The sequence below is a fragment of the Pogoniulus pusillus genome, chromosome 5 (genome assembly GCF_015220805.1).
Source record: "Pogoniulus pusillus isolate bPogPus1 chromosome 5, bPogPus1.pri, whole genome shotgun sequence".
Taxonomy (NCBI): domain Eukaryota; kingdom Metazoa; phylum Chordata; class Aves; order Piciformes; family Lybiidae; genus Pogoniulus; species Pogoniulus pusillus.
Window position 1 is genome coordinate 10,956,946 of NC_087268.1, and position 12,527 is coordinate 10,969,472.

Here is a 12,527-nt window from a genome sequence, read left to right on the forward strand (position 1 = left end):
ATAGTGCTACCTGAAAAGAAAATCTTCCTGTCTTAGAAATTGTCATTATTTTTCCTGAATAGCTTGAAATTAACTGGATTGTAGACGTTTATGTAGCAGGATAATTTATGTAGCAGGATAATTCAGCTCTAATTCAGCTTAAGTACTGTAGTAGATATGGTAGTATATATAGACCAAGTATATATTTTAAAGTTTAAAATAAAGAGAAAAGGGATGAACAAAAAGCAGTGTAGAAGTACTTAATGGAACCTGCAGATCAATAGAAAGGCAAAACCAGCCACTACTGCAGCAGAAATTGAGTCCCACATTTCAGTTTTTGGAAACTTCCCTGAGAGTTTTTACTGGCTTATATTTTATGCTTTGCAGGTGGTTATCTGTTGTAGCTTTTGCATTCACCTCTTGTTTCTGACTCTTTCACATGAGACCTGTGCACCTCTCAGATCAATGCCTATGTGTCTGGCTTTTGCTTTCCATCTTCCTACTAGACACTTAGTGAAGGATCTTAAATTAATCAAATCATTAAGGCTGGAAAAGACCTTTAAGATCATCAAGTCCAATCATAGCCCTGCTGCTGTGACCACTATATCGTGAGGTGCCATATCTGTATGCTTCTTGTACACCTCCAGGAATGGTGACTCCACTACCTTCCTGGGCAGCCTGTTTTAATGCCTGACCACTTTTTCAATAAAGAATTTTTTCCTAATATCCAATCTAAACTTCTTCTGGCACAACTTAGGCCTGTCTTACAGAGGCTCTGGTCAAGATGAGTGTCTCCTTGTGCTAAACACAGTGCAAACATACCTGAAGGTATTGTCTCAGCAATGGAATTAATTTTAAGTACATGAAAGTTTTGCCAAAGTTTAAAGTTCAGGGGAAGTTTCTTAGTGCATAAGGCTCACAAAATGCTCCATGTGTTTGGTTGTCTCCCAGCTAGTAGTTGTGTGCCCTTCCTTCCCCAGGTTGAACATGCTTTTAGTAAATGGGGAACCTGACTTCCTGACAACATATGTTATCTCCCACACCTCTTCTGCTGTCCTTAGGATGTAGCAAAAATGCCAGCATTATGTGGCAGTCTGTTTCAAGGTGAACTTTATGATACTAGGTCTAAAAACAAACAAAAAACCCCTGAACAATAACAACAACAAAACTCCCTTTTTATAGTGTTTCCTTCCACTTCAGAAAACTTCCCATCAATGCCAAAATGGGAACATTGAGTGCTCTACTTTAATCATCTAAACACAATTAAAATATTGTGAATTGAATGTGTTTTTTTTCCCCAATGTTTAAATAATGTGACGCATCTCTTAATTTTTAAATGATTTTCAAGGAAACAAACCATAAATATAACAGTCTGCATGATGAAAGGACAGAGTTCATGCAGTCAGTGCAATTTTTACATCTCTGACTTCAGTGATTAACTTTCTGTGCATATGTACATGGAAACGCCACATCAGTGGCCAGTCCATCTAATATGGTTCTCCCTTTCTTTTGGAAATTTGCTATGTTAAAGAAGTGCTTGTGACAAGTCTTGTTGTGTGCTCTTAAACATGCTGGTGATGTGGTGTAAGGTCATTTTGAAAAGAAGACTATAGTCACTATTCTCTAAAGAGAATCTAGTTGAAGAAATAGAGTGTTATGATATTGCTAGCTATAATTGCTGTGGGCAAAATAAAAGGAAGAAACCAAGGGTATTTCTCGAATTTGAGTGTGTGTGAGTCTATATGTACACACACATAACATTTTCAATAGTGTACTTGTGTTAGAAATGTGTGTCTGTGCCATTCTCTTCTGCTTGGTGCACATGACAGATAAAAAGGAAGAGGTCTTTTATAAGCTTTTATAAGCTTTCAGTGAGAAGTATGTTAGTAAGCAAGGATTATCTAGTATCACAGAATATTAGGGATTGGGAGACACCTCTGGAGATTCAGAGCAGGATCACCTAGAGCATGTCACACAGAAATGCATCTAGTCAGATTTTGAATGTCCCCAGAGAAGGATACTCCGCAGCCTCTCTGGGCAGCACATGCTAGTGGTCTACCACCCCTACAGTAAAAATGTTTTTCCTTGTGTTTAGGTGGAACTTCCTATGCTCCAGCTTGCACCCATTGCCCCTTGTCCTGTTATTAGCATAGGCACCAGTACAGGTTGGAAGCTGCCCTGCTGGAAAGCAATTCCATGAAGAAGGACTTTGGAGTGCTGGTGGACAGCAAGTTCTGTGTGGGACAGCAATGTGCCCTTGTGGCCAAGAGAGCCAATGGCATCCTGGGGTGAATCAGGAAAAGTGTCCAGCAGGTCTAGGGACATTCTTCTGCCCCTCTACTCTGCCCTGGTGAGACCACACCTGGAATATTGGGTCCAGTTTTGGACTCACCAGTTCAAGAGACAGGGACCTCCTGGAGAGTATGCAATTGAGAGCCACCAGGATGACTGGGAGACTTGAGCATCTCCCCTACAAAGAGAGACAGAGAAACCTGGGGCTGGTTAGTCTGGAGAAGACTGAGGCAAGATCTTATCAATGTCTGTAAATATCTGAGGGGTGGGTGTCAAGTGGATGGAGCCAATCTCTTTTTAGTGGTCAGCAGCAATAATACAAGGAGCAATGGCTACAAACTGGAACACAGATTTCACCTCAGCATGAGGAGAAACTTCTTTAGTGTGACGGTGGTGGAGCACTGGAACAGGCTGCCCAAAGAGGTTGTGCAGTCTTCTTCAAAACCCACCTGGATGCATTCCTGTGTGAATTACCCTAGGGGATCCTGCTTTGGCAGAGAGATTGGACTCAATGATTTCTGGTGGTCCAACCTCTGCAATTCTGTTATTATGTGATTGGTCATCGGTGAGAAGAGCTTGGCTCCATCCTCCTGACAGTCATCCTTTATCTATAAACATCAACGAAGTCACCCCTGAGTCTTCTCTTCTCCAAGCTAAAGAGCCCCAGCTCCCTCAGTCTTTCCTCATGAGGAAGATGTTCCTCTCACGTAATAATTATTGTGGCTCTGCACTGGACTCTTTCAAGCAGTTCTCTGTCCTTCTTGATCTGAGGGGCCCAGAACTGGACACAGTATTCCAGATGCAGCTTCAGCAGGGCAGAGGAGAGAAGAAGGAGAACCTCATTTAGTATATATAAATAATTCTTTGATTCTTTATCATCTAGTGGAAGTTAGTTTGTTACTCCCTAGTAACCCATCTGGATAGCCAAACCCCAAACTTCTTAACCCTTGCAGCCATCTTAATTTCACTCATTTTTTAAACCTGCTTGGTGTTTGCATTATGTGCCATACAGGCATGAGTCATGAAATAAGCAGCAGAGACCACACTGAAGACTACAGAATAAAAATGTGCACCTTCAAAGCAAGTATATATTAATTTTCTTCAAGGGTATTTTTGACAAGCGAAGCTTTGTCGAGACATTTCTTTGTGTGGGAGTGTTCACCTCAGTGTTGCTTTTCCCCACACATGAAAATAAACCACAGACTTTTAAATATCCTGAGAAAAACTTCTTCAAAGAAAGATCAAAAGTTTTTACTAATGTCTGAGGAAGCTGCACGGCTGCCTCTCTTGTGAACTCATGTCTATGGAGAGCTGGATAAAACAGTCAAGATCATTATTCCATTGATTTGTTCACTTGCAACCGACTCTGAGAGGAGATGCTTTGTTTGGAGATGGTGGAGGTGGGGGGAATCCAAAGATGCACCTTAATTTTACCCAGGCAGACATGAATAAAATATCTTTCCAAAACCAAATTGGGATTTTTTTCCCACTATAATGTATGGGATGCTCTGTTTCAAGTGATTGTAAAGAATTCTGAGCTCAGATGTGAGCTGATTGGCATTTTTAAAATAACCAAGTTTTTCTGCTCTTGTGGCTTTCAAAGTTACATGAAATGTCCAGATATGGCTTTCAGGGCTTCATAGAAATTGTAAATCTGATTTATGGGGTTTTTTTGTTTGCTTGCTTGGTTTTGATTTGTCCAAAAACTTATCTTCCTCTCTTTTTGAATCTAAGCAACACAGAACACATTAGATTTGAAAGTCTGTCATCTGCTCCATAATCTGGAATTCCCTACTTTTAGATAGCATTCAGGAAAATTGATTAATTCTTTCTTCTTCCTAAGACCTGGGTTTTCTTTCTTAATCTGTGGTATTTTATGTCTGTTTGCCTTCCTGAACTTCATCTTTTATGCTTTAGGCCAAATCTTTATGTGCTGTCTTACAGCAGAGTTTACTTAACTCAGAGAAGCTGTTGAGAATGTATTTCTCTTTTGAAGAATGTTGTTATGCTGGCATCAAACATCTGTGAACACAATAAGTAGAACTTCAGGTTTGTATCTAAGACTAGGATTTCTGAGTTATTGGTTGATTTTTTGTTTGTTTGGGGTTTTGTTGGCTCTTGGTTTAAATCAAACTTGTACAAAGTTCCCCAGAAAGCTGGGGAGGAACTTTTTACAAAGACTTGTAGTGTTAGGTCAAGGGGGAATGGCTTTAAGGTGGAAAATATCCACTAAGATTTAGTCTGGATATTAGGAAGAAATTCTTTACAGTGATGGTGGTGACACACTGGAGCAGGTTTCCCAGGGAGGTTGTGGTTGTCCCCCTCCCTGGAGGTGTTCAAGGCCAGGTTGGACCTGCCCATGGTGGGAGGTTGGAACTAGATGATCCTTGAGATTCCTTCCAACCCAAATCACTGTGTGATACTATCCCCATCAATGCTGCTATCTGGAAATCAGACAATAATCTTTCATTGGTTTATCTGATCAAAATGAAATCATTCAGGTTGCCTTCCCCCCCCTGGATTTTAGGATTTTCTTTTAGCTGTGAACTGGATTTTCCTTCTATATCCTCAAGTTCAGTTCTTTATTACTTTCTGTGATTTGGTAGTTTGTATTCCTGTAGCTGGGGAAATACTGTTCTATGTGTTCTGTGATGCAAACCCAGTGAGATTGCCCATTGTTGTACTTTTGCTTTCTTATCTCATTAATGGCAGTACCTAAGTATGTAGCAGCATGGTACCATGTCTTTTTGGACTGACAGTGAAGAAAACTGCTCTGATGTTTTTCTCTTCCACAAGGCAGTAACATGTGGGCAGCTGTGGAAGATTCCTTGGTGTCCTCTCCATGCCCATATTCTCTGAATTTAACATCCAAGAGAAGAATTTGGATAAACTGTACAAATATTCTAAGTCATTCTTTAGGAAAAGAGTGATTCCCCTGAATTTAATGTAAGCAAAATCTCTCTCAGATCTCCGGTCCTCTTACTATAATCTTATTTCCTATGGAACAGAGGTTTTAGAGATGTGGGTTTAAAGAAGGGAAGAGGTGCTGCCATCAAAGTGAATAGCTTATGTTCCTTCCTCACCTCTCATCCAGGAGTACTGACTGGCACTGTCCTGCATTCCTCTCATCCAACCCCACAAATGTTGTCTGTGATTCATGGTGACAATTTGCGTGATGTTTACAGGAGTACCTTGGGGTCAACAAGATGCTCCTGTTTTGAAAACTAATTTCTAGGTTTTGATGGAAGTGAAAGTCAGTGTTTTGAATCAAAATCTCCCTTTTTTTTGTGGCAGTTATGTGGATTTCTTTTTGCTGGTTTGGATGCTTTTTATTTTGTGTTCTTTGGCTTTGATTACTCTTTTGTTCTTGTTTATCTTGGTTCTCATTTTGTAGCAGCATGGTATTTTAAATTTTCTGATGCAAGTTTACCTCTGCACAAGTCAACACAAAGAAAACATGAGCTACCAGGTAGATTCTCATGTCCCCTTTTTATCTTATTTTTTATTCTGAATGAGTTTTGTTTTGTTTTGCTTTGTTTCATTAAGATTGATTATTGCCTTAAATAAGCCAAAGTGAAATTATGACTTTAAGTGGTGACTTATATTTTTCATATTGTTCATATTACTTGGTGACTCTGGCCATATGTGTCTGCCAGGAAAATGTGACAAACACAGGGTTTCAAAAGTAACCATACACAGTGAAATCAATTTTTGTATGTGTTCAGATTACAGGTTTTACTAGCCATGACATTTGTTATTATTTATTATTATGGCTTACAGTTTTGGACCTTTAGTTCCCATAGGAACGTGCCCTGCTCTGATGATGCAGCTTTGGAAAACACAATAAAAATGCACTGGAAACCACAGCTTTCTAATAGGAAGTTTCTTAAAAGTAGTGAACCGAAATTGCCTCCTCACAGAAAAAAATGTAGTGGAATGGAGGTTGGCAAGCAAGGTAGAGTCATAGAATCATAGAATTGCCTGCTTGGAAAATACCCTAAGATCACTGAGTCCAACTGTAAACTAACATCTCCATGTACACAACAGTTATACCATGTTCCTCATCTAAATGTCTTTTAAATGCCTCGAGGTATGGTGACTCCACTTCCCTGTGCATCCTGTTCTAATGATCAATGACCCTCTCAGTGAAGAAATTTTTCTATATATCCAATCTGAACCTCCCCTGGCACAACTTGAGGCCATTTCCTGTCATCATCATTACCTGAGTGAAGAGGCTGGCCCTCAGCTTGGTAAAACTGCCTTTCATGTAGTTGGAGAGAGCAATGAAGTCTCTCTTCAGCTTAGTGATAGTTTGGATGTTACCCGCCCCCCCCACACTTAAGAAAGATCACCCAGACTAGACTTGGCCAGCTAGAAGTTAAGGAACAAAGCTATATTTACAGCTTTGCACAATTTACAAGCACATATATACACAAATATACACAGTTATATACAAGTTAAGAGTAATACAGAAACACAATGCCCCTTTCAGTAATCAGAGTCCCCAGGAGGGCTCCCGACCCAAACCCTCTTCTGCCTGCCTCTTTCCCTCTCTTTAGAAATAACCACATCAACCCACATATGTCTCACGTGATAAATCTGGAGAGATCTGAGGTGAGATGTCAAAAAGACAACAAGGAGGTTAGAGGAAGAAAAGAGGTTGGATTAGAATTAAGGCAGAGGCAAGCACAGAGACCAGAGTGCCAGAAAGAAGGAACAGAACACAACTGAGAGCTGAGAACTGTGTGAGAAGGAAGTGTCTTATCTATATTTTGACTAGTTGCATTTCTCAGCAGAAGAATGGGTGATTTAGGGTACAGTTAGTTTTTTTCTTTCTTCTCACAGCTAAGAATTTAATTTCTCTCAGTAAAATATTCCAGTTAGCATCAAACCAGCACAAGCCTTCTCCAGACTGAACAACCCCAGCTCCCTCAGCTGCTCATCACAGGACTTGTGTTCAAGGCCCTTCCGCAGCCTCATTGCCCTTCTCTGGACATGCTCCAACACCTCAATGTCCTCCTTGTAGTGTGGGGCTCAAACCAAACACAGCACTCAAGGTGTGGCCTCACTTTTCTGAGTACAGGGACAGGATCTCTTCCCTGGTCTTGTTGGCCACACTGTTCCTGATCCAGGCCAGGATGCCGGTGGCCCTTATTGGTCACCTGAGCACATTGCTGGCTTATATTCAGTTGCCTGCCAACCTGTACCCCCAGATCCCTCTCTGCTAAGTAAGAGAGTAGATTTGCAGAGTTGAAATAGTTTCCTTTTTTTGTTTTGTTTGAAGTTTGGTCTTGAGGCTGTCCTATGTGCTCTGGCATAAGGCAGACAGAGAAAACTTGGGTATTCCGTTCACTGCTACTTAAGAAGACTGCAATTTTGTTGCATGAGGATCATACACAGAGACAAAATGTTGATTTGTGGCCGCAGCTGTGACTTCATCCTGATTTTGATTATGCTGTAGCTGAGTCCCCAGGGGAGGAGGGTAATGTGCACTCCATAGGTGACTTAGAGCGCATCACGTTGTTTGTTCCTCTCTCTATTTTTCTCCTTGTTCAAATACAAATATGTCTGTGGGCAGCTGCTAGCACTGTGGCTTGTGGAATTTGTGGAAAAGGGATTTTCCAGACATAAATGGATATATCTATAAAATATTGTACAAGGTCATGAAGTTCAGAGGGGTCCTAAGGGAACACTAAAGACTGGATGACTTTCTTCTGCATCCCTGCCCATCTAAAGATCTCTCTGAAAAGTCCAGCTTAAGCACCTAATTATCCTTTTGGAAGAGTGGTGATTAAAATTAAAACAAGACCTTTATATTGCTCATCTTAACAAGTTGGCTCCAGTTGTCCTGTTTTACTGGAACTCTTACATGTGTGTTGATGCTGGAGACATTGGCAGAGATCTTGTCCACCTGTCATTGTGGTGGCCAGTAACAAACAGCATGGAACTACACAGTGGCAAGACAGGACCTGAGGGACATCACTGAAGCCTTTCTGCTGCCTCTGTTCAGCCAGCCCTGGAGTTACCATGGGAAGATTTGAGAAGGAACTGCTCCCTAAGCAGCAGATACCATAAATGGCTTTATCTGTCTGGACAGTCCTGATGGAATTGCTTTTTTTTTGTCTTGATGGAAACCACCTTGTGTTCCTACTGGTGTTTTTCTGGCACCTGGGGACAAGTCTGCAGTTTTTTATATGTGTTAAGGAGGGCATGGACAGGTGACTATAAGTGTTTGCATTTAACATGTAGGTCCTTCCTAGTTAAGCAGTGAGTCACATCCTGCAGGCACAGAGGGCCTCCTTGGAGCTGCTGCTGCTTAGTAAGACTGGAATTCTTTTATTTGAAGTTAATACTTAGCTCCTGAGAACACCATGCCTCTTCTGAACAGAAATAGTGCTAATTTGTTATACATTAAGTCAGCAGATTAGCACCATTTTTGAAAGTACCTGTGCACTCCATCATCTCAATGGTGGAAGCTGAGACACCTGGGCCTGTTTAGTCTGGAAAAGAGGGGATGAGAGGGCATCTGATCAGTGTTTACAAACAGGATGGGTGTCAAGAGGAAGAAGGAGCCAGTCTCTTTTCACTGGTGCTCTGCGATGGGATGAGGGGCAAAGAACACAAACAGAAAGTTTAATCTCAGCATGAGGAAAAACTTCTTTCTTGTGAGGGTGCTGGGGCCATGGATCAGGCTGCTGAGAGAGGTTGTGGAGTCTCCTTCTACAGAGACTATCAAAATCTGCCTGGACATGTGTCTGGGTCATTTACTATGGGTGATCCGTCTTTGGAAAGGAGGGTGGACTGGAATATCTCCAGAGGTCCCTTCCAACCCCTACAATTCTGTGATTCTGTGAACATATCCTCATAATTCTGTATTGTATAGGTACAGACACCTCTCCTAGACATAGATGAAAAAGATACTTGTTGATCACCTTATTGTGGCCTTCCAGTATCTGAAGAGGGCCTACCAAAAAGCTGAGGAGGGACTTTTTAGGCTATCAGGGAGTGACAGGACTAGGGGGAATGGAGCAAAGCTGGAGGTGGGGAGATTCATACTGGACATGAGGAAAAAGTTCTTCAGCATGAGAGTGGTGAGAGCCTGGAATGGGTTGCCCAGGGAGGTGGTTGAGGCCCCATCCCTTGGAGATGTTTAAGGCCAGGCTGGATGAGCATCTGTCCAGCCTGATCTGTGGTAGGGTGTCCCTGCTCATGGCAGGGGGATTGGAACTAGATGATCTTTGTGGTCCCTTCCAACCCTGACTGATTCCGATTCTATGCTCATCACCTCTATGTTTGCTCGTGAACATTTGCTTAGCATTAAAGAAAAAAAATCGAAAGCAACTCCGTTTGATTTCTAAGTGGTTGTAAAGTGGATGTAGAGGAATCCTCTTAACACATCAGGTGTTCTGCTCAAGGATGAGCAGAACACCTGATGTGTTAAGAGGATTCCTCTACATCCACCTGAGTAGTGGCCTTGATAAAGTTAGATAATGTTTGGACTTGATGATTGCAGTGATCTTTTCCAACCATAGTGAGTCTTTTATTTGCATACGTAACAACCATTAGCAATTGCAGTCTTTTTCTGAGAAGATCATTCTTCTTAGCACTCTGCTAAATTAGTTCTGGTTTGAGTGAGTGAATAAGTATTTAGTGAGTGAGTGTTAACAGCAGAGTGGATTTTACCCTGGTTAAGATGTTTTGCAGCTCTGAATAGCTAGTTGTTCCTGTATGTGCAAGCAGTTTTATTTGAAGAACTGTCTAACACTCCTCTAACACCAAAATGTTTTCTGCTCAGGTAAATTTCTGGAGATCAAATAAAGGGAAATGTTTTAAATGAAAGACTGGAGAATCTGTCCTCCATCATTTAATACCAAATAGAACCATAGAATAGTATCATTTAGAAACATTGACCTAACACAACGATGGCCATTAAACCATGTCCTGAAGTGCCGTGTCCATGCCTTTCTTGGACACTTCCAGGGATGGTGACTCCACCTCCCTGGGCAGCCTGTTCCAATCCCTGACCACTCTTGCAGCAAAAGAAATTTTTCCTAATATCCAACTTTAATCTTCCTTGGCACAAGTTGAGTCCATTTCCTCTTATTCTATTACCTGATTCTGGGGAGAAAAAACTGTCTATCTCACCCCAATGTCCTTTCAGGGAGCTGTAGAGAGCAGTGAAGTCTCCCTTCAGCATCTTCTCCAGGCTAAAGAATCCCAGTTCCCTCAGCTTCTCTTCACAAGACTTGTTCTTCAAACCCTTTAGTGGCTGTGTTGTTCTTCTCTCATCATGCTCTAGCACCTCAGTGTCCATCTTTCTAATGAGGGACCTAAAATTGAACCCAATATTTCAGGTGTGGCCTCATGAGTACTGAGTACAGGGGTATGCTCATTGCTCCTGCTGGACACACCATTTGTTTCTTGATCCAGGCCAGGATGCTGATGGCCTTGGCCACATGAGCACACTGCCGGATGACATTCAGACAGTTGGCTGCGTGCACATGAAGGGATTCTACAGGCTTTTCCTGTGCCCATCAAAGTTTGTGTAAGACATCTGTAAAATGGGATTACAGGGTTGGGGACTGTTTATTGTGACTGTCACTGCTAGTATAATTCTGAGTTCATGCCTTTTCTTTCAGGGATAGTCTGTCCAGTCTCAAAATGTAGCATTTTTAAAAGTCTGTTGTTAACACTAGCATATTCATTAATTAAGAAAATTAATCTAGGGGTAGTAAGATGTTTTCTCCTTAGTTTAGGGCTTGGTAATCTTCTTAACCATATAACCTTAAAAAAGAAGAAAAAAAAAGGGGGGGGTGGGTGTAAACCCCAAAACATAAAATTCACTGAGACAGGAGAGGGGAAGATATTTTTATGATGCCCAAGAAATAAAGTTGACTGTCCAGTTCGGCTTTTAGGCTTAGAACTGAAGGGAAAATAGAGTAGAAATGCATATGTATAGTATCAGTGGGCATTAGGAAGAAGCTCTCTACTGTGACGCTGGTGAGACATCGGAACCAATTGTCCAGAGAAGTCGTTGATGCCTCATCCATGGAAGTGTTTAAGACCAGGCTGGATGAGGCTTTGATCAACCTGATGTAGTGACAGCCATCCCTCTCCATGGCAGGGGTTTGGAACTTCATGAACATTAAGGTGCCTTCCAACTCAAGCCATTTGTGCTTCTTTGAAATAAGTCAGAAGAATTTATTTTTTGCTGTCCATCAAGAGAACGAAATCTCAGTCTTTGAAAATAGCTTTTTACTAATACATATTCAAATTTTAGTGTTGCTTTATCTGAAGAATAATCTTCATAACTTTTTAATGTCCTCTTAGTTCCTGAGCCAGGTTTTTTAATGATACTGAAAAAGAGAATTACAAGAATGCTCACTCAGAAACTTGATCATCTTTACCTTACCACATCTGCAGTGTGCATTTTGAAGTAGTTGCTAAGAAGGTATCACAATGCACTGTGTTTCTTGGGCTTCTGAAAGATGAAAAAGCCTATGCCAAATTCTTGTTCTTGCATAGTGTTTTTCATACATCTCTTAACATTATCCCAATTGATGTATTTTATGTTGTACACTCAACAGAATTTGTCAGAAATGTAGAGTTTTAGGGACCTGTACTAGATATGATTCAGTTTAGCATGTTGAACTTGATTCTAAATGGTTACTATTGTTCAGGACCCATAAAAATAGTTTGGAGGCTTAGTCAGAACTACACTAATAAATGTAGTGAGCAAGCTTTGAAAAAAATATTAAGAACAGGATCCTGTGAAGTTATACAGGCCACCTGTGCAAGACGTAACCCTGTGGAGATTTCAGGCTGCTTTCCCAGCTGCCTTGTTGAGCATAGACCATGGTCATCTGCTCCCTGGCTTGGCACATACAACAAAGGCAGCATATCAGCCATCATATAACCATTGGAGTGGTGGATCTTGCCAGCACTGCTCCCCGGGTACTGCCAGCCCCTGCTGTGCCCCCTGCCTCAGGGAGGGCAGCCCTGCCTGGCTCCTATTTTGCTGCGTCACACTGCACCTGCACACAGGTTGAACTGGACAGAGCATCTGAAAGCCTATGATTAGCACTGTGGCTCATTGTGGGACACAAATAAAGATCCTCTGTATTTAGATATACAAAAAATATCTATCTTTTAAAGTGTGAAAGTGGCAACATATGCAAACACACTCCACTGTGAGGGAAATTTAACGACTGGGACCATGACGCCTTGTGATCATTCTTTGTCCAGAATCAGGTATG

General features: G+C 41.4%; 1 protein-coding gene across 4 annotated transcripts in view; it reads right to left on the reverse strand.

Annotated features, from left to right (window-relative positions):
• Positions 1-12,527, reverse strand: part of FILIP1L (filamin A interacting protein 1 like) — a 243,585-nt gene that overhangs the window by 102,151 nt on the left and 128,907 nt on the right. Inside the window, exon 1 of one of the 4 annotated variants that reach the window (XM_064143196.1) lies at positions 2,979-3,016. The exons of the other annotated variants lie outside the window; for them this stretch is intronic. The gene's annotated coding sequence lies outside the window, so the exon portion shown is untranslated. Of the gene's footprint in view, positions 1-2,978; positions 3,017-12,527 lie in introns of those variants that run through there. 4 annotated transcript variants of the gene reach the window in all.